This window comes from Vicugna pacos, chromosome 1 (genome assembly GCF_048564905.1).
Source record: "Vicugna pacos chromosome 1, VicPac4, whole genome shotgun sequence".
Classification (NCBI taxonomy): Eukaryota; Metazoa; Chordata; class Mammalia; order Artiodactyla; family Camelidae; genus Vicugna; species Vicugna pacos.
This window is the reverse complement of record NC_132987.1, coordinates 77,125,775-77,145,261: the sequence shown is the minus strand read 5'-3', so window position 1 is coordinate 77,145,261 and position 19,487 is coordinate 77,125,775. Positions and strand designations below refer to the sequence as shown.

The 19,487-nt window shown below is 38.7% G+C and overlaps 1 protein-coding gene across 1 annotated transcript in view; it reads left to right on the top strand.

Moving 5' to 3' along the window:
• Window positions 1-19,487, top strand: part of HHLA2 (HHLA2 member of B7 family) — a 128,742-nt gene that overhangs the window by 41,740 nt on the left and 67,515 nt on the right. Inside the window, 1 exon segment of the mRNA XM_072965684.1 lies at window positions 10,929-11,024. The gene's annotated coding sequence lies outside the window, so the exon portion shown is untranslated.

The following is a 19,487-nucleotide window of genomic DNA, read 5'->3' as shown; positions in this document are numbered from 1 at the left end:
CTTTTGATGAGCTTTCATTAGTCTTTGAATCTTCACAACCTTAACCATCAGATTTGGAGTTTGTTCTTCAGCTGCACCTGCTCTCCTTCTAAAGAATTGAAAGCTTCTTTGTAAGTTACTATATACGCCTGCTAGTCCTCGCTCTTAGTTTGGACTTTTTAACTGTCCTGCAGTGTCTCATTTCCCCTCTATAATTCATCAGCAAAACTTAGAAATAATCAGCCAATTCTACTATTTTTTTTGTATATGTAGTTCCCCTTATTATATTTTAAGTGCCTGAACAGTCCCGCTGGCAAGGTTATCCCTCCATTGGGGTGTTTTTCTTGTTCTAATGGTGCCATTTTTAGCAGTTGAGCTTCTACCTTGTGTCAGGGAGGAGCCTTGCCTCATATACCACTCAAGATGGAGTCCTTCTTGCCATGCAGCTGGCAACGAAATCAAATCCCATCTTACCACCTGCCCTCTTGGACCACTCCAGGTACCAGTTGTGTTAAGTTGCATCTTTAAGGAAGCAGTCTCCGAGAGAGAGAGAGAGAAATTCTTGAGTTGTATTGCTGGTAATGCCTGTGACACATAAAGAGGGAAATACGCAGGAGTAGGGAGAGCTTTCTGATTATGATGCATGTCTGACCTTTATGAAACAAGGCAGGGAAGGAAGGAAGGTTTGGATAAGAAGAGCACAAGACTGAGGTGCAGCTTTGACAGTCTCAATGAACCTGATGGAGAACTCCAGAGCAAAGACTGCATATCACAGGATGCTTGCGTTGGCCAGAAATAACCATGTTCTAGTATTGCTGTTTTTCTAAGTCATTGGCTGGGAGCTGTTTGGGGGAGGATTGTCAAATACAAAAATAGATCCTGAAGATGCTACAGCTATGGCTGGTTGTCACTGGCCTGCACTCCTTGTTGTAGGTAGTCCGTTAAAGGGAGATCTGAGCAATGAATGTACTTTTGCACTTTTATGCTGCCAAACTAGGTATAGTCTAGAGGCTCGACATTACTTTTTACATTTCAGACCCTTTATCTGGTATCATTTCTCTTCTCTTTGAATAACATACAATAGAATGTACTTTGTGAATTTATTCTGGTTTTAAAAATATTTAATACTCTTTTTCTTCAGAATGTCTTTAGGTATAGAATAAGTTATCCTTTCTCCCCAGTTTATTATATCATTTCTCTGTTGTCTACCTTATATGATACTTTTAAAAGTTCAACCATCATTCTAATTGCCTTTATTTTATAGACTATCTTTCACTTCTCTCTGACTACACATTTTTACAATGTATCTTTCTTCAACCTTTATAATATGTCAATGTATGGTTTTATTTTTTATTTTTTATTGCTTTGGACTTCTACAAAATCTTGGCTTTATAATTTTTAAATTATAAGAAATTATCAGCCACTATCTCTTTATTTCTCGGGTTCTTAAGTCCTTCTGGAACTCCAATTACACGTGTTAAGACATTTCATTCACGTCTCTTCCTGTCGTTTGTATTCATATATCAATCCTTCTGGATGCGTTTTGGAATTTTTTTCCAAATTATACTACCAGGGTAGACAGAGCAAAAATAAAATTAGTCAGCTTTTAAATTCATACTCTGAACTTTATATTTTATGCACTGTAGTCTTCTTTTCTATATATTCTACATGGTTGTGTTTTAAATCTCTTGGTTCTTGTTCTTTTAAAATCTCTTATGTCCAGTTCATTCTCAACGATCTCATTTTTGCTCAAGGAAACATATTTGCTTTTTATTCTGGTTGATAACTCTGAAATTTTTTGTGGGTCTATTTCTGCTAGTTCTTATAATATGTTTTCATTATTATTTTTTGATTAGTACTTTGGTATGTGTATGGAGGTGCTCAATTTTCCTGGAGTGTTATCTCTGGGAATTCTTAGAGTTCTGGGTTATTGTTAAGTTTCTCAGAACAGGTTGATATTTTCTTTTCTCAGTATCCTGGAGGTACAACTAATCCAGGAAAACTGTAGATTAAATTCTGTCCTTGGGCTTTCCTTGGACCACACAGGTAACTTGAATGTAGACAGTAAACCTGAGAACTAGTTTATGTTTTTGTTCTCAGGGAAACATAAATTTTTTTTCCCCTTCACTTAGCATCAACTTTGAAAAGGCATGTTTTCTCGATGTCATCTTTTTGGGAGATTTTTTTTCTTATATACCGATGAAGTCAAAAGTTTATGCAGAGATACTTTATTTGATTCCCTAACTAGACAGGTCATAGGATTTAGTTCTTCTTCCTCATAGTAGCTCACAAAGAAGCATCTCATTGAGAATCTCTAGGGTTCCACAGAAACTGACAGGTCAAGAAACTGATTTGCTGCCTATTTACCCAGCATTCCTGGTTTTAAATAATTTGAGGGATTTTTCATATTTCTTAAGTTTGTACAAGTCTATTGACATTTGATGGAAGACTTAAAAAATATTTCTATTCATTCTCGGTTGGGAAGTGTTGTTTAGGATATTTAATCTACCATACTTCTGGAAATATAAAAACTAACAGCTCTTTGTCTGTTGAATGTTTTATGGAAGCCCAATTTTTTCCCCCAAATGTTTCTTGTTTGGAAGTAAGATTGCACATTTTGGTAACTAGATACTTTAAATAAAACCAATTTTCAATAAAAATCTAACTTACCCAAATCTACTCCTGGGAGAAAAGCTCCCTGTGGAGGAGAAGGAAAAAAGTTAACATGGTCCAGGAAGAAGAACCTGTTTGTTACCAGAAGGTTTTCTTTTTTTAAACCCAACGTGGTGCTTTCCTTTGTTGTCTAACACAGTCTTGATGTTAACAAAACTTTCGTCCCTTTCTGGTTTACCCATCATCTGTTCTACTTCTAGAGCCTCCATGTTTCTTTTTATTGATCTTCTCTCATCTTCTCCTTTCCATTCTCTTAGAGTCAAACTTCTAGGGTATTTTTTAATGCTCTTGTGTTAGAGCAGAATTCAATCCATTGGAAAGTAGAAATAGGCGTGTCTAAGATTTCCATTTACATTATTTTTCCTATGAAAGACACTGAAGTACTAAAAATTTTCACTGGCCCCTGCAAGACCTTAGCCCCAACTGTTGCTTTCTACATCTTACTAAACCCAGTTGTCCCACCAGCGGCTGCTAAACCATGGCCCTTTAATGTCCCTGCATTTTGTCCTGTGATTAACACAACCTCAGTTTTCTCATACCTTTCAAGAACTTAAGCAATGAAATTTGACCTTCCTTAAGATAGCCTATAAAATCTTTTAAATGTCTTCTCCCCCTGGACCATTCAACTTGAGTACTTATCACGTTGTAACTTTTAAAATAAAAGCTTGAGTTAACTCCTTTTTTCCCCCCTTTCACAGTTCTTTTGTTCAGTGGATGTTTATTAGTTATTAGGGAATAGGGACACTAGGTGCTAAGGTGACAAGATGAATAAATAGGATACCTGTCCTTAAGGGAAACTTAAAAAAAATTATATAGGTAAGTCAATAGTTCCCATGTAATTTGAGACATTTCTTCATATCTGCTGGTAACTGAAGAATATAATCCAAGTTTGGGTGAGCTTGGCCTCTACAAAAGAATAAAAAAGAATATAAGGGATATCTGACTCATTTGGAGGTGGTAAATATGTGTTTTCTGGGGGTTAGAGTTCTTGCTATAACATGTGGAGACAAAATACATTGTCACAGAGGAAGACATCTGGTCCTCGTGTAGAATAGACTACTCTTAAGGAATTTTATCTTTCAACCCTCTTTCAAAGTGAAGAAGGAGATTCTGGCAAATTTACATCTTCCAGGAAAAAAAATGGGTATGTTAAAGTTAGATGGATTCATTTACTGTGTTTAAGGAAATGTAAATATTGAAAACAGACCACTGTGTGTGGAGGCAATAAAGTCAGTGTATCCAAGGTTTCTCAAAACACTTGAGGGAATCTTCACCTTCAGGCTACTTAGACTTGTTAGAACCTGGAAGCTGAACCAATTAACCTCAGGATTATTGTCTCCAGCTCTAAATAACTAATCACTTAAAGAAACTATCATTGTGTACTCCATAGTCATAGAGATCTAAAATTAATTAAAAATTAGTGTTCTTCACCCAATAAATTATATACTTTCAGAATGTAGTTTAAATTTGTTTGTGCATAACTCTCTTCCAAGAATTTAATGTGGGAGCCATAAGGCACGATATCTGTACATTACACATTACACTGGCTATGTCCCTATACTGCTGTTTTATAGTGAAGGAAGGCCTGGTGTGTGCCTGCTAGAATAGAAGCCCGAGTTTCCCTGTGTGCTGGCTGTATGTAACTCCCTCCCACCATAGTCCTTGACTCTGCTGGCAACTGTCTCCACTCTTGTTTTTCTGGTGTCACTACAGTTTTACTTCACCCTGCTGTGGAACAATGTGGGAACTGGGAATAAAGACAGGGCCAGACTGGTGATCATGGCGGGATGTTACTGCATTGTTGCAGTAGTGTGCCTTTTCTCTCTTTTTGGTAAAAGGTGAGGATATCATTTGGAAGAGAGTGTTGGCATGTATAACCACCCTGTTCCTGTGAGATGGATGCATGGTATCATCCCATTCTGTTACTGAGGAAATGGCCCTATTGCGAGAGAAGTAGCCCAAAGGCACCCTTAAAAAGCACAATAATACAGGAGGAGCTCACATTTGAGTAGACATTTGAGTGTCTACTACAGACTAGGGACTTTGTTAAGGAAATCATATTCCCATACAGAGCAAAATTGCCAACTCTGTAGAGGAAAGTCAGGAATAGTCTTATTGGTATTGAGAGAATGTGAGGGTCTGGCAGATACTGAGTCTCCCTGGAACTAGAAGATCCAGAGGAAGTCTCGTAATGTGCGCTTAAAAGATCAAGACATTGGTAGCGTAATTTCATTTCAAAGAGAAGCAATCTAACATTTCAATGTCTACAATGAGTCAAGCACTTTACAAACCCTCTGGTTTAATCTTCAGCACTTCCCAATGAGGTAAATATTTCCCATGTCTCACAGCTAAGGAAACTGCCATGTAAGATCAAATAGCTAAAGTGACAGTGAAGGATTTCTGTTTTCAGGAAGATCAAATGGAAGTACTTGTCTCTTTTTCTCCCATTAAGTACAATAAAAACCCTGAACATTGTCTATACGCCAATTATAAGGTTCTGAAAGGTAGAAAGAGGAAGGACAACAGGTTAGGAAGCCCAGGACCCAAGGAGCTACAGTGTGGAGAATTCCCTGGGTTTTCTGTTAGCCTCATGTACCCTAGACTTGGAGCCAAAGAGACTGCGACCCACAAATGCTGACAGTAGTAGATCAAAAGATCCAAACAAAAGTCCTCTCTCTACTAAAGGGATCAGAAAGGGAAAACCTAGCAAGACAGAAAACTTTACGACAATAACCTATTAATAATAAACATCACAGAAAAATGATGGTGGAGACCCTAGACTTGCCCTTCCTGGAGAATCTAAGGAAGTGCTGTGCCCTCCCACTGGGATGGTGGCAGAGAAGGCTGAATTAGGAAACTGGGACTTTCATTTCATCCTCCTAAGCAGTAAGGAGAACCTTGCCCTCCCCAGAGTGTCTATGGAGACTATGTGGGAGCCTGGACTTCCACCCCCAACTCTGTAGTAATGGAATGGCATTCCTGCCTTTCTCTGCTGAAACTGTATCAGAAAAAGCCAACTAAAATACAATGTAAAATAAGATCTAGAGTCTCATAAATTAAAAACATTTGCTCTGCAAAAGTTTTTGTTGAGAGGATGAAAAGACAAGCTACAGTTGGGGAGAAAATGTTTGTAAACCATGTATCTGACAAAGGAATAATGTCTAGGATACATAAAGTACACTTAAAACTCCACAGTAAAAAGACAATCCAACTGAAAATGGGCAAAAACATGAATAGACATTTCACCCAAGAGAATATCAGACGATAAATAAGCACACAGAAAAGGGCACAATACCGCAGTAATGCAGTGACATCCTGCCATTATCACCAGTCTGGCCCTGTCTGTATTCCCATTTCCCCCATTGTTCCACAGCAGGGTGAAGCAAAATTATAGTGAGGCCAGCAAAACAGAAGTGGAGACAGTTGCCAGCAGAGTCAAGGACTACAGGGTGAGGGAGTTACGTACAGCCAGCACACAGGAAAACTTGGGCCTCTGTTTTATACATTTGTTAGACATCAATAGGAGAGACCCTTGTGGGGATGGACATGTTGTATCTTCATGACTGTGTCAATGTCAATACCCTAGCTGTTATAGACTGAGTTTGTCAACCCCACATGTTCATATGTTGACATCCTAACCCCCAGTACCTCAGAATGTAACCATATTTGGAGACTGGGTCTTTAAAGAGGTCCTGAAGTTACAGTGAGGTCATTACAGTGGACCCTAAGTGATATAACTGGTTTTCTTTTAAGAAAAGGAAATTTGGGCATAACCTGTACAGAAGGAAGACCCTGCAAAGACGCAGGGAGAAGGCAGCCATCTACATGCCAAGAGAAACCAACCCTGACAACACCTTGAGGTGTTCAGCTCACCTGAACTTCAGCTTCTGAGGCCAAAAGGCCTGAGAAGAAACCAACCCTGCCAAACCAACACGAGCTCAGACTTCCAGCCTCCAGAACTGCTAGAAAACACATTTCTGCTGTTTAGACCGCCCAGCCTGCGGGGCTACTTTGTCATGGAAGCCCTGGCAAACTAGTACACTAGTTACAATATTACACTACGGTTTTGCAAGATGTTACCTTTCAGGAAAAGTGGGTAAGGGGTACATGAGATCTGTCTGAATTATTTCTTACAACTGCACATTAATCTACAATTATCTCAAAAAGTAAAAAATAAAAAAAGTGGTTCTGAGGTTCAAATGCAGGTTTCTCTGTTGCTCAGACTTACACTCAAAAACTGACCCAAACTTTTGACACTGTCCTGTGTCAGACAACCATCAATTCTGAGGCTGACTCAAAACTCCAAACTGTGAATTCCGACTGAGGTGATTAACATGGGTGCTGAGTTAGGTTCTTAGTGGTGATAGGTCAAAAGTAGCATTTTGCTCTGGGGTTTTCTGATTTTCTTTATTGTGGACCAATACTTCCTGTCTACTTTCTTCCTTGTAGAAGTGATTCTACGCTACAGACCTAAACCTTGGAGAAGAGGGGTGACCTCAAGCTCTATTGCTTTCGTATATAAGTAAAGCTACCTCACCAAATCTTAAAGGTAATTGACACAACTTAATGTTCTGTGACTCTGCAGAAGTTACACCACATAATTTTGAGTGCACCTGTTTCATAGTGATTAGGAATGTGTTGCTTTTCTAGATATTTTTGGTACTACATAGACCTAAAATGCAAGTCTGCTACTTTGGGTCCTCAATTGAAAAATAGTGATCTGAAATGAAAAAATAATATTCTGTTTCCATGCTTAAAAAATAAAAATCCAAAAGACACAAACTCTCTGTTGAACTCAGGATGCTTCTGTCTGTTTCTTATGTGGTAAGGGATTTTCATAAGGATTTTCAGAGGTAATTTTGACTTTATGCATGTTTTGCTTTATATGCTGACTTTAGAAATTAACCTCCTCATAAAATCCAATCCCACTTTGCTATTTTGACACTTCCTTTGTCTGAAAGTATTCATTAACATTTCACATAATTGCTCCGTTTCCAGAGCAAGTATATAATTTCCTATGGAGTGAAGGCTTCATAATGCATATCCAATAAAGTCCATCCGGTCTGCCAGTAGTCAATGCCTTAGTCTTACCATGGCTTTAAAGAGATTTTTCTGCTGTGGATCCTATTGAATCTTGTTGGCCATCTGCACTGTTGAAAAGTGACCACCAGTAGTGGCTATCTGTAATTTCTACTATTCCTTAGCCATTGTTGTTCTCTTATGAACTCCTGGCTCTTTTCTGGATATATACTGCTAGTGATTATTGCCAAGTCAACACATAGGATTTTAAGCAAAATTGATCAGAGTACTTTCTTGTCTTGATGTTTACCAAGATAGTTATGTAAATATGAATCTAATTTTGATAATAATATTGGCTAATAGGGAAAACTATGATAATGTACCTATGAAAACCTATGTTCTAGTGAAATATGAAGTCAAAGGATGGGCTTATTGAAACAAAGTTATTTTACTTTCTGACTAAAGAATAAATTGCACAGAGCTTCAAAGAATTTTTTTAATCAAATGTATACGTTGTTTTTGCCTAAGGAATTAAAAGCAATCATGGAAACAGATTTCACTTTATTACTTTTTCAACTGAAATGACCTGTTATTAGTTTTATGTTCAAACAAAATACACTTTGAATGTTCTTTAAAATTTTTAATGTTATTAATCATATGGATAATTCTGGTGCTCATAGAATAGTAACTGATACTTTTTTTTGGTATTTGTTCTAGGCTTTGAGAAAAAGACTCTGGCCACCCTATGTGGACTATATCTATGGTCTTTAGGAAAGCCATGGGAAAAATTAGTTTTCCCACAATGACAAATGTTTTAGCCAGTATATCTAAAATCCAGAAGTTGGGTCTTCATTTCTTTCATTCATATTTATAACTTAACACACTGCGTCTCAATCTTTAGTGACAAGCAATCACAGCAATGTTTACATTCGGGCTGCCTGATTTCTGCTATCTGTCAAACATTATAAAATGATCTTTGCTGGCTCTTAAATCAGAAGCATTGTGGCTAACTGATCAGCTAGTCTGCACAAGCTACATAGAACTGTTTCTTTCAAACTACTGTTTATACTTAGATTTGTACTTTCCAAATCAAAAATAGTTTAACATTTAGCAGTTGCTTGTTCTTAATCCTGTGCTGGTATGCGATGCTGATAGCAATATGGTACTTTGTCCAAGAGATTTCATTAATTTTTTTGCACTGGAAACAAACAAGTATGAATGATCATGTTCCATCTTTATAAAATTAATGAAAGCAAATCCTCATTAATACATATATGTATACATAATTACAACTGGTAAATATTGATGTTACTGCTATTATAAACCTCAAAGCTATAAAGACATCATTCTGTTTTCTCCATTCTGTGAGACTCTTTAGAGTGAACCATCAATGTATCTAAAATAAGAAGCCATAAGAATAAAAATCTTGCTTTTTATTAGAAAATGTAAGATGAAAAAGAACCAGTGAGGAAGATTTATAGGCATGGAACCCTTACAAACTGATCCTAGAAATGTCATTGGGTAAAGATAGCTACTTCCAGCTCTTTTAAGTCACCTGCAGGAGGGCAATTTATATATTTCTCTTTTTATTTACACATAAATACACATACATCATTGTTAAATAATCACTACCTTAAAAGTAACCACAATTTTTCATTAGTAAGCACCTGATGTGTGCAAGGCTCTATAGAGCTTACAGAGGTTATACTTGTGTTCAAATATTAAATGTTATGGCTGTTGTTCGTGATTGTAAGTGGAAAAAAGATGAGTATTGAATTTTAGGTCTGGTGAATAATAGGGTAATAAGAAGAATGAATCAGAAAATCGGAAGAATGTGTTTACAGCCTGTTGTAAGAAGCTGAGCCTGAGATAAGTCTTTCATGCAAGCAGCTGATTTTGGGAAGGGAACCCAAATGGTGGAGGGACCATTAGGAGAGTGAAAGAAGGAAGGAGGGTGAGCTAACCGCAGGGTGTTATCTTGAGACAGCTATCTCTGTGGGTAACTGGGGCTCAGAGTTGGTAGGGATGCTTTAGGGAACCACGTAGATGACCCTTCAGAACTGTTGACCAGGGACACTGGAGAGAGGAGCAACTCGACCCCTACAGGCTAAAATGAACACTGAAGGGTAGTGATTTTCTCCTTTCTGGGAATCTTACTAGGAAGCAGAGAATCCCTGGGACAAGCAAGTTAGACACACAGAATAGCTGAGCCGAGTTGCCATCAAGAACATCTGTGCACAGCTAACGGTTGCTCCAGCAGCGGCCAGAGCCAAAAGGTGGGCTGATGGGATGGCAGAGGGGACTGTGATGCCCCTCTTGGACACTTGTTCATTTGGTGCGTTACTTATTCACTCTTAGCACCCGTTTCCTCCAACTTAACGAGTCTGGGTAACCCACTCTGCCTCTTTCCCAGACTTAAGGATTTGTAAAAACACACAGATCAATTTAAATGATAACCCACTATAAAACTGAAAATAGTTGAAGCTGTTCTAGACCTGAGACATGTAGAAATCCAAGGAAAGCAGAGAAGAAAAAGAGGTTACAGAAAGAATCTAGAAGGACATGAGAAGCCTCTGCATGTGATGTGACAGCTCTGTAGCCACCATGACCAGGACAGGAAGACATGCACAAATGATGACAAACATCACATTCAGCAACTAGGAAGATAAATGTGTGAGTTTAAGAGATCCAATTTTCTGCTAGCTAATATTAGGAGATTGTTTCGTGTTAGAAATAAATATTGATTGAACTGATTTAGCAAATACCTGACATATGATGCCTAATCTGCCTCTCAGACCAACTGAAGTTTGTCTACATTTTATTCATGTCTGTCTGCCCTACAGCTCTAGAGCTCAAATTCACAGCTGGATTATTAATTTCAGCCCTATTTGATCTCTGAGGATTCAGCCAGTAGCTACTCTCCCATCCTCAAGTTACATAAAGTTACCCTTTTATTTCTCAGAACTTTTGCAAATCTAGTAAGTGTTAAATGCCAGTGTTACTTTAAATTCTCCTCTAAGCCTTAGTGTAGGTGCATATATATGATAGATATGATCAATGTCAAGAATATCCATATGCCATTTCTCCTCCCAGCAACGTGAAGACATTACAGGGGAGCTTGGCAGAGGAGAATCCAAGCTGGTAATGTGCTTGAATTGGTGATGGATCTCAGAGCCTAACAACTGAACCACTGCAAGCAGTAGCCCTGTGGGCTTCTCTCAGCTAGGTTCCTAATGACTCGTCCCACTTTCTTTCAGGTAGCCCTTCCTGGAGAGGTGGTGCCGTACATCTAAGGGAAAGGTACAGAACTTAAAGCTGTTGATCCTGTCTTCGATCGTGCTTTAAATGTTGAGGTAACTTTCTCTGTGACATAAACCTCAGAGCAACCCTCATCTCTCAGCTATTGATATTCTTAAAAGCCATCATTCTATTTTTGCTTCAGCTGGAACAGTGTCTGCATAATAAATATCTCTCTGTGTGTGTATGGTATTTCATCTTGAAACTTCAAAAATGTTCAAAGAATATTAGTTCTTCTATTTTTGAGACTCTGTGAAAGTCTGTTCTCCCCATGTGTGGGCTTTAGGATCTTAGCTATTTCCTTAAACTAATATTAGAGTGGCTGTGATATACCAGGAACTACGTGGCCGTGGGGATTCAGAGGTGAAAGCTGGGATTGCCTGTGTCTTCAGAGGAAATCCCAGTTTGATCTTATTTCACAGTGGATCTTATTAAACAATGATAAAAGTTGGCATGGATGACTTTGGGGATCCTGGGAGGTGAGCAGTGATCTCCAATTCAGCTTCCAAAAGGCAGTAAAAGACTCACCACTGATGACTACTGAGTTGAAGAAAGAGGGCAAGAAAGAGGGAAGGAGTTCCCTAAACGTACTTTGTCCTCATCTCCAAGTGTCTCCATGTGGCAGACGATAAAGTGAATGTGGACAAGAATGCATGAAGGCTAGAAAGCTAGGCAGGGCTGTGTGTGCCCCTTATTCCAGACGAAAGAGTCCTATTGAAGTCCTGTTGAAGAGGCCATTGTCCTGGCAAAGTATCTTTTTGTTTACTTGTAACTTTTGTTTCCATGGATTCAACAAGCAACTACTGTACGACTGTGTAGGAGGCACAGTGCTACTTGTTGGGGATGTAAGGGTAGCTACCACACACGTGTACAAGTGTGTGTGTGAAAGAGAAGGAGACTACCAGTAATGATAATAACAATATGCCATGTGCGTAAAGGACGGGCACTGCTAACGTCTCCCCCATGGAGTTCAGGGAAGGCTTTACAGGGAAAACGATCATCTGAAGTTGAGTTTATTCTTGGATATTCTAGCAACCAGAACTGTAGTGAGAATTGTAGGTGCGGATAAACTCTAACTCCGTATAGGGTTGTGGCTCTTTTTCAAATTAGCACCCGCTGCAGTCAGCAGCACAGTTTTCTCTACGACTCTGTAGCAAACTAGGTCGGCTTGCCCTGGGCATGGAGGCCAGAGAGCAGTCCCACCCGAGGGGCTTGCCTGAATCACGCTGATGACGAGGGCTGGCACGTGCAGCATGGAAACCAGAGTCCACTAGCTGCAGCACTGTATTATCTGTAAGTGGGCGTTCTGATTTCTGGATTTTAATCATCTGTGCTGACCCTGATCTGGGTGGAGTTAACTTTGAAAGGAGCCCTGCATAACTGGTTTCCTCAACCTGTTATAGGTAATTAAGCAAACAGACTTTACACTTTACCTTCTGATTCATACTATATTCACCATCGTGCTCTCTCACATCTGAATTCAATCTATGGTCTTGTGTCTAATGACTTAACATTCAACTGAAAGCATACATTTCTAAGTAAGGTAAGGATTTTTTTCTAAGTTGTTTGTACCTAAAACTTAAAGTAGACCATGAATGAGTAGAAAAATGTAGGGTTTTACTTAAATGCCTTATTTATCTGTTAGAAAAAAAAATGTGACTGGTTCTGTAAATTGATTTAGTGCAGATATCTCCAGTACCTACATACAAAACAGATGCTTGATAAAAGGTTGTCTTGAAGGGTCATGCTGAAATATTTCAAATAAAAGAACTTAACAAAAAATGATACAATGTAAAGGATGGAAATTCTAATGTTCTGGTAAGTTAGTGAAGAAGGAATAAGACATGTTTATTTTGAAAATTATTTTGAGGAATTTATGTCTGAAAGAATATCTTAGCGCTGTTCATCTAGTTACACTGCAGAGGCTTGGTAGCTGCCCCAAGGACAGTTCTTACCCTGGTGTGGGAGGAAGAAAGGACTATGGTTTTCTAGCAGAATCAAGTCGTCTTTGAATTCTAAAATAAGGAGCTGAAGTTGGCTAGATATTTACAGTGTCACAAGGGACAGTCATTAAGTTAATCTCATTTTTAATGCCTAAGAAAGGATTCAACAAATTAAGATTTAATTCTCATTAGATTTGTGTTATTTGGGACTTGGGATGATAGGAAAAATTACTAAAAGATTATTTAGGTTTTCTGTGTTGTTTGTGCCTGACAAAGAAAACTCGAGTTTCTGCATTTCCTGGAAATTTGGAGGAAATCATTTTTGTCTAGAAAAGTAAACTGATGTCATCTCCCACAATTATAAGCATATAGGCATATTTTAATTAAAAGGTGTAATAAGGTATAGTGGTCAGGATGATAGTCTCCAGAGTCAAATAATGCTTGGTGTGAATACCAGCTCCATCATTAAGCAATCGTGTATTTTTCTCGGAGCCTTAGTTTCCTCACCTGTAAAATAAGGTGGACAGGACCTCCGAGGTTTCCTGTGAAGTGTAAGCGAAATGTACTAAAGAGCTTATCAACATGCCTGGTGCATAGAACATGTTCCATAAGTGTTGATTATTTGTCACTTACATCTATATTCTGAAATAATAATAATTTCCCAATCATATCATAACATGATATTATGTTATTATAATACTGAGGGTCCTGTAAGTCGGGTGGTTCTTAAAGTAAATGAGAGTCCTTGGAGGAAGGCTCTGCCCAGTTTCAGCATGCTCTAGCAGTTGGCCTCTGCTGGGGAAGGGACCAATTCCTGGATTTAGTTTTCCTCCAGACACTTATAGGAGGGAACAGCTGTATGAATATTTGGATTGACAGCTGGGGATCCTGGGCGGCTCCTCCCTGCTGTGGTCAGTAACCAGGTGTACATTGTATAGAAAGGTGTTAAGGTATTTTACCTCCTGAGACTGGCCAATCAACTTGAAATTCCCAGACACTTGCCTAAGGGTGGAAGCTTTATTCTTAACTGTCACATTACAGCATCCTTTTCTTTGAGGCTTTGAATGAATCTCTGTAACTGACTTTCAACCCCAGAAATGCAAAGATCCCCCCGTACCTAGAGGGGATGAATATCCTCTCTCTGAGAGGCTCCCCAGCAGTGGCCCAGGGGCTACCCAAGTGCCTGGTTACTTCCTGACTTATTTTTAAGCCCCGGAAATTCTAAATAAACTGACTAGCAGGAAGACCCTAATCTTTCTCAGACTTCTGCCAGATGAGACTGGCCTTTGGGTATACACTTCTTAGGGCTCAGACCTGACTTCCCTAGAAAAGAAAACTAGGGCCCAAGTCCATAACTGAAGCTATAAATGTGCCATTCTAAAAATCCTGCTGTTCTGGCTTTCTTTACCTTTAGGTTCTCCTTCCTGATGTCACACGTCTTTCTCATATATGTACAACCTTTCATTGGTATTTTATTGTTGTGTTAATGTATTCAAAATCCCTCAAATTTAGTCCTAAGTGAAGTTCCCAGTAAATATTTTAGGACTTCTTTTATTCCACGACCTTTAAAAATATGTGTGTCTCTTTCTTTTGTGATAGACTTTACCCTTGGAGGCTTACTTTTCTCTGGGTTTCCTTTCCAGCAGGTCTCTGTGATAGTGCCCTCAGTTTAATCCCTCTCTGCTGAAGAATGAGATGCTGCTAGCTGCAGCCTCTTATCTCTTCAGTTTCAGAATTTTTTCTCTGTAAAAACTGCTTAATGTCCCTTCAGAAACTTACTTTTAAATTGTGAGTAGTGGGGGCTTGCTCTTCCTTTGCCCTTGGCCTTGGAATCTTGTAGTCTGTAAATTGTGCATCACTCTTTATCAGCCATTTAGAGTTCAAACTACTAATTCTCAACCATTTGGATATTAAGATACAAACTGGAGACATACAAATACACATTTATAGCTTTATTACTTTAGTACTTCTGTTTCAGGTAGGTCTTTGCCAAGGACACACAGGTTCTGTCCTACAAAGCATCTTTGACAAATGGGGTTCTTTTAATCTAATTTAATGTAGATTAGAGGCACTGTGGAGAACATTTTCTAAAGAGAAAAGCCTTCTTACTTTCTGTACCTATCCTGTCTATCTGCTTTAGCTGTAACCACTGGAATGTAGTCAGTTATACAAGATCAATTATTAAGACTGACTTTGGTAATATTTCTATCTATAGGATAAAGTTTAACATCATTTCAAATTAGGGAGGTATTTATTCTCTTGGAAAATACCACTGTCTTATACAAAGTTCAGTACTTCATTAAACAGTCTATTCCCAGTAATATATTTAGAATTTTTCTCATTGTTTTGGGACTACTTTAGCTGTATTTTTTAAAACCGATCATGGTTAAAGTGAGCCCTCTCCATCATGCTGTCCCAGCTCACCCAATTCCCACCTCAGTCTTCATTTAAAGTATTTTTAAGAATACTTTTCCATATTTAAATAGACTTTATGTATTCTTGGAACCATTTCATCTAATCTGATCTCTAAAGAATTTGTTATACCCCCTTTTTTCTTTTTAAAGCTGTGCTATATTTTTTAAAACCCTAAACATTTAATGATCATTTACCTATAATTATATAGGCAGTTTTTACTGTAACTTTTAATATAATTGTAAAAATCCCCTCAAGCTATGTTTCTAAGAGACACAGGCACCAAGCTAAAATATTTAGCAAAACTATCTCATTTGTTTAAAACATTATAAATGCAAGTTAACACTAAACCAAGATGCCTCTTTTTATTAGCAAAATATTTGAAAAACCTAATGCTAGTGGTCTTGGGGTATAGCAGGTGCTACTAAACGTGGTGGGTGATATTACAAAACCCTGTTTGAAAGCAACATCTCAGTAAATATAGATGATGAATAATCAATCCTCAAGTCAATTTCAAATTCATAAAATGCTAAGACAGTATAAAAAGCACCGTATTTCCATACTTAGTTACTGGAAAGATCATCTCCTGGTGGGTCTATCGGAATAGAATTCTAAGGGCTGAGATGCTATTGGTTGTTAACTTTTTAACTCTGAGATACATTATTTGCCTGTGGGACCTATAGATAATAAAAATGAGTATTTTTTATTCCTAGTACTTTTGTCCTTTTTGATTATAAGGCAAAAAAACGTTTGACAACTTCAAAACTCCACCTGGTAATTGTTGATAAGGAGGAATCATTTCTGAGTTCCAAGGCTTTTATATTAGTTAAAACTTATCATTTACTATATTCTAGGCAGTGTTGGGAGTACTTTTGTATCAACTTGTTTAATCCTCCAAGCCACCTAAGAGGCTTTCCCCATTTCTGTCCAGTGCCACAGAACCAAGTGTGAGAGCCTGTAAGATACAGGATCTGTATCCCAACAGTCTTACTCCTTACTGGTCTTTCTCAATAAGATCAGTTACGTTATGCTCATGGCTCTTCTGCTCAGGTAATAGCAGACAGAGATAGCTGGTCATAGTGTGACAAACTATGGTCTATACTGCAATCAGTTGATGTAATTATTTCTAGAGAGTTAAATGCTAGGTTTAGTTTTCATCCACACAGTATGTATTTAATATTTACCCATAAGCAAGGGTATATTCAAGATATTTACTAACTCTTAGGGAAGGAGCACTAGCCAGTCAGAAGGGACACCACCCAATCAGAATGCCCACAGCATTAAACAACCAGTAGGGTCATATGGATGTAAAGTGAGTACATATCAATCTGCTCCTTAACCGACTCACCCAGGGATGTCTATGAACTTCAATAAAATGAGCAGCTACGTTTATCACTGACAGCATACATTATGTTTAAAGATGGCACGTGGGATCAACCTTGAGGAATTTGATGAGGACCCATAATTACAACTGCAAAGCAAGTTCTTTCTACATTTTGAGTTGTTCCATCTGGGTTCAGGAATTGGAGATCCTCACTCTCCTTGGGCCTTCAGTTCACCCTGAGACCTTCTTTGTTCTATTACTTTTTACTTAAAGAACCATTTTTAATAGGACTATACACGCAAAATAAGAATTCTACTGTCTGTTAATCGTTAGACACATGCTAAGCAGTAGCGCCCATTCTTCCTCCAGTGCAAGCTCCAAATGTGGCTTTACAAAGCCCTGTCTCCCTCCTTCTTAACTCTTCTCATTAGATTTACCTCAAACTGGAATTTGTCTTTTCTTGTATTTTAATTCAAGCCTGTGACTATCCTAATTTTGAATTCATCCTTGATAAGACCTTTCTAACTTTGGCTATTCTGTTTTTAAAATCCGAGTTTAGAGAAACCTTTTCAGTCCCAAAGTTTTCTGTCGCTTTTTGCAGGAGGGGAAGGACTATTTGTGATACTGTTACTTGTATTGAATTTGAGAGACTCATCTGTTGTGTCATTTTTCATTTTAGGGACTTTTACCATGGCGTCATAGCTAAATCCTTGCAAATGCTGAGAAGTTAGTCTTTTCCAAGTCTGTAGCAAATCTCTATCTGTGCTCAATGTCTTTTTTTTTTTTTTTGTAAGTAACATGGCTACCTTATTATAAGTCAAATAAACAGCCCATTTTTCTTCCTCTTTTTAGGAGAGTGGAGTTGTACTGTGCTTATCTAAGACAGGGGACATATGTGCTGTGGGAGGTAGTAGTTGAAACATTAGTCTCAAACCCTCTTAAGCAAGGATTCTAGTGTCTGAGTTTGTGGAGCTTTTGCAGATCAGAGGCTTTTGCTGTTTGTGTCCACATCTCCCATACCACTTTTCATGGATATTGTTAGGAACCTGGAGTGAATAGCTCCCTTTTGATGGTGGAAGTTCAGAAATGAGTCTCCTAGAACTCCTGCTGGCTGTACATTCCCAGCAAAAAGACAGCTCAACCATTTTGAACTATAAACCAATGTGTTCATAACTTTTTCATGATAGCTTTGACATGAGTAAAATTTTGTACTTCTTTGAGTATAAATAACTCTTTCGTTACATCTGTGCATCCTAAAATATAATTCAGAGACATTGTATACTTACTGTGTTAGTTATCTATAGTCATGCAGCAAATTAACCCAAAATGTAGTACCTTAAAACAACAAGCACTTAGCTTATGGTTTCTTCAGGTCAGAAATCTGAGTACCTCGGATCCAAGGCCCCTCAAGAGGTTGTGGTTGGGGTGTCAGACAGGGCAGCATCTTGTCCAAAGGCTGGATAGGAGCAGGATCTACTTTGAAGCTCACACTCATGGTTGTTAGAAGGATTCAGTTCCTTGTGGGCTGTAGGACTTGAAGGTCTTGGTTCCATGCTGGCCATGTGGAAGAGGACTCTCTCAGTTCCATGCCCTGTGGACCTCTCCACAGGACAGCTCACAGCATGGAAGCTGGCTCACTCAGAACAAGAGAGCTAGTGAGGGCCCAAGACAGAAATCAGTCTTTTTGTAACCTAATCCTGGAAGTTATACCTCATCACTTCTGCTGTATTCTGTTTGTCAGAATGAGTCACTGATTCTGGCTTAGATTCAGGGTGGAGAATTACATAAGGGTGTGAATTCTAGGAGCCAGATCATTGGAACTCTCTTAGAAGTTGCCTATCATATCTACTAGGGGAGGCATGTGTATGCACAAAGGAAAAAGAGTCTCAGTCAGCCGTGGGCTTAATCTAATAACTCATCAGAGGCCAAGCATGGTAAATGCCACAGTGGAAGTGATGACACTGCTATGGAAGTGTAAAGGAGAGTAGTTTGGGGGATGATCTCAGAAGGCTTCAAGGAAGACATGGCTTTGAAAGATGGCAGGGGCTTTGACAGGTGGGTGTTGGCATGAAGGACATCCCAGGCTGTGGAAGCAGCTTTGGGTGGAGCACGGGCACAGTCAGCAGACTCGTAAGCGCCTGTGACCAGAATCCTGGGGTGTGTGACGACTAGGGTTGAAGGGAGAGATACTACAAAGATAGCCTGGAACTATATTTTGGTATCTTAAATTTTAGTTTGAAGAGTTTGTGTTTTGGGGGCAACATAAATCTTTTGGATATTTGAGGAGAATAAACTGATCAAGGTATGTATCTGGGTCATATTCTCTGCCCTCTGTAATGTGTGGTATGAGGTTAATAGCAGATGCTGTACACTTAGGCCTTGCCATTTGCTATGGGTTTGTAGTAAATTATTCAGTCTGTTGCCCCACAATCTGCTCATCTATAAAATGGACATATTAGTATGTATCTCATAGAGTTATTGCTATGATTAAGTAAAGGAATGTTTATAACGTAGCAGATCTCCTGTCACATCACCAGCAAGTATTGAGTGACTTTTATTAATTACAAAATGAACCACAGCAGAGCTACTTCTGTGAGTGAGTGAAAGCGGTCTTTCTTACTGCTTAAGCCATCTTTGTGGGCAGCAAAAGATGAGAGCTTTGTAAGATGTTTTTTGTAGTTGACTCTATTTACTTTGTATATGAGTCTGAGTGCCCACCTGGAAGGCAAGAGCATCCAGAAAGCACATCTCACCAAAGATGTGTGTGGCTGAAATGGTAACACCTGCACATGCCCAAAAGATAAGTGGCTTCTCAGCCTCTTGATGATGCACACAGCGTG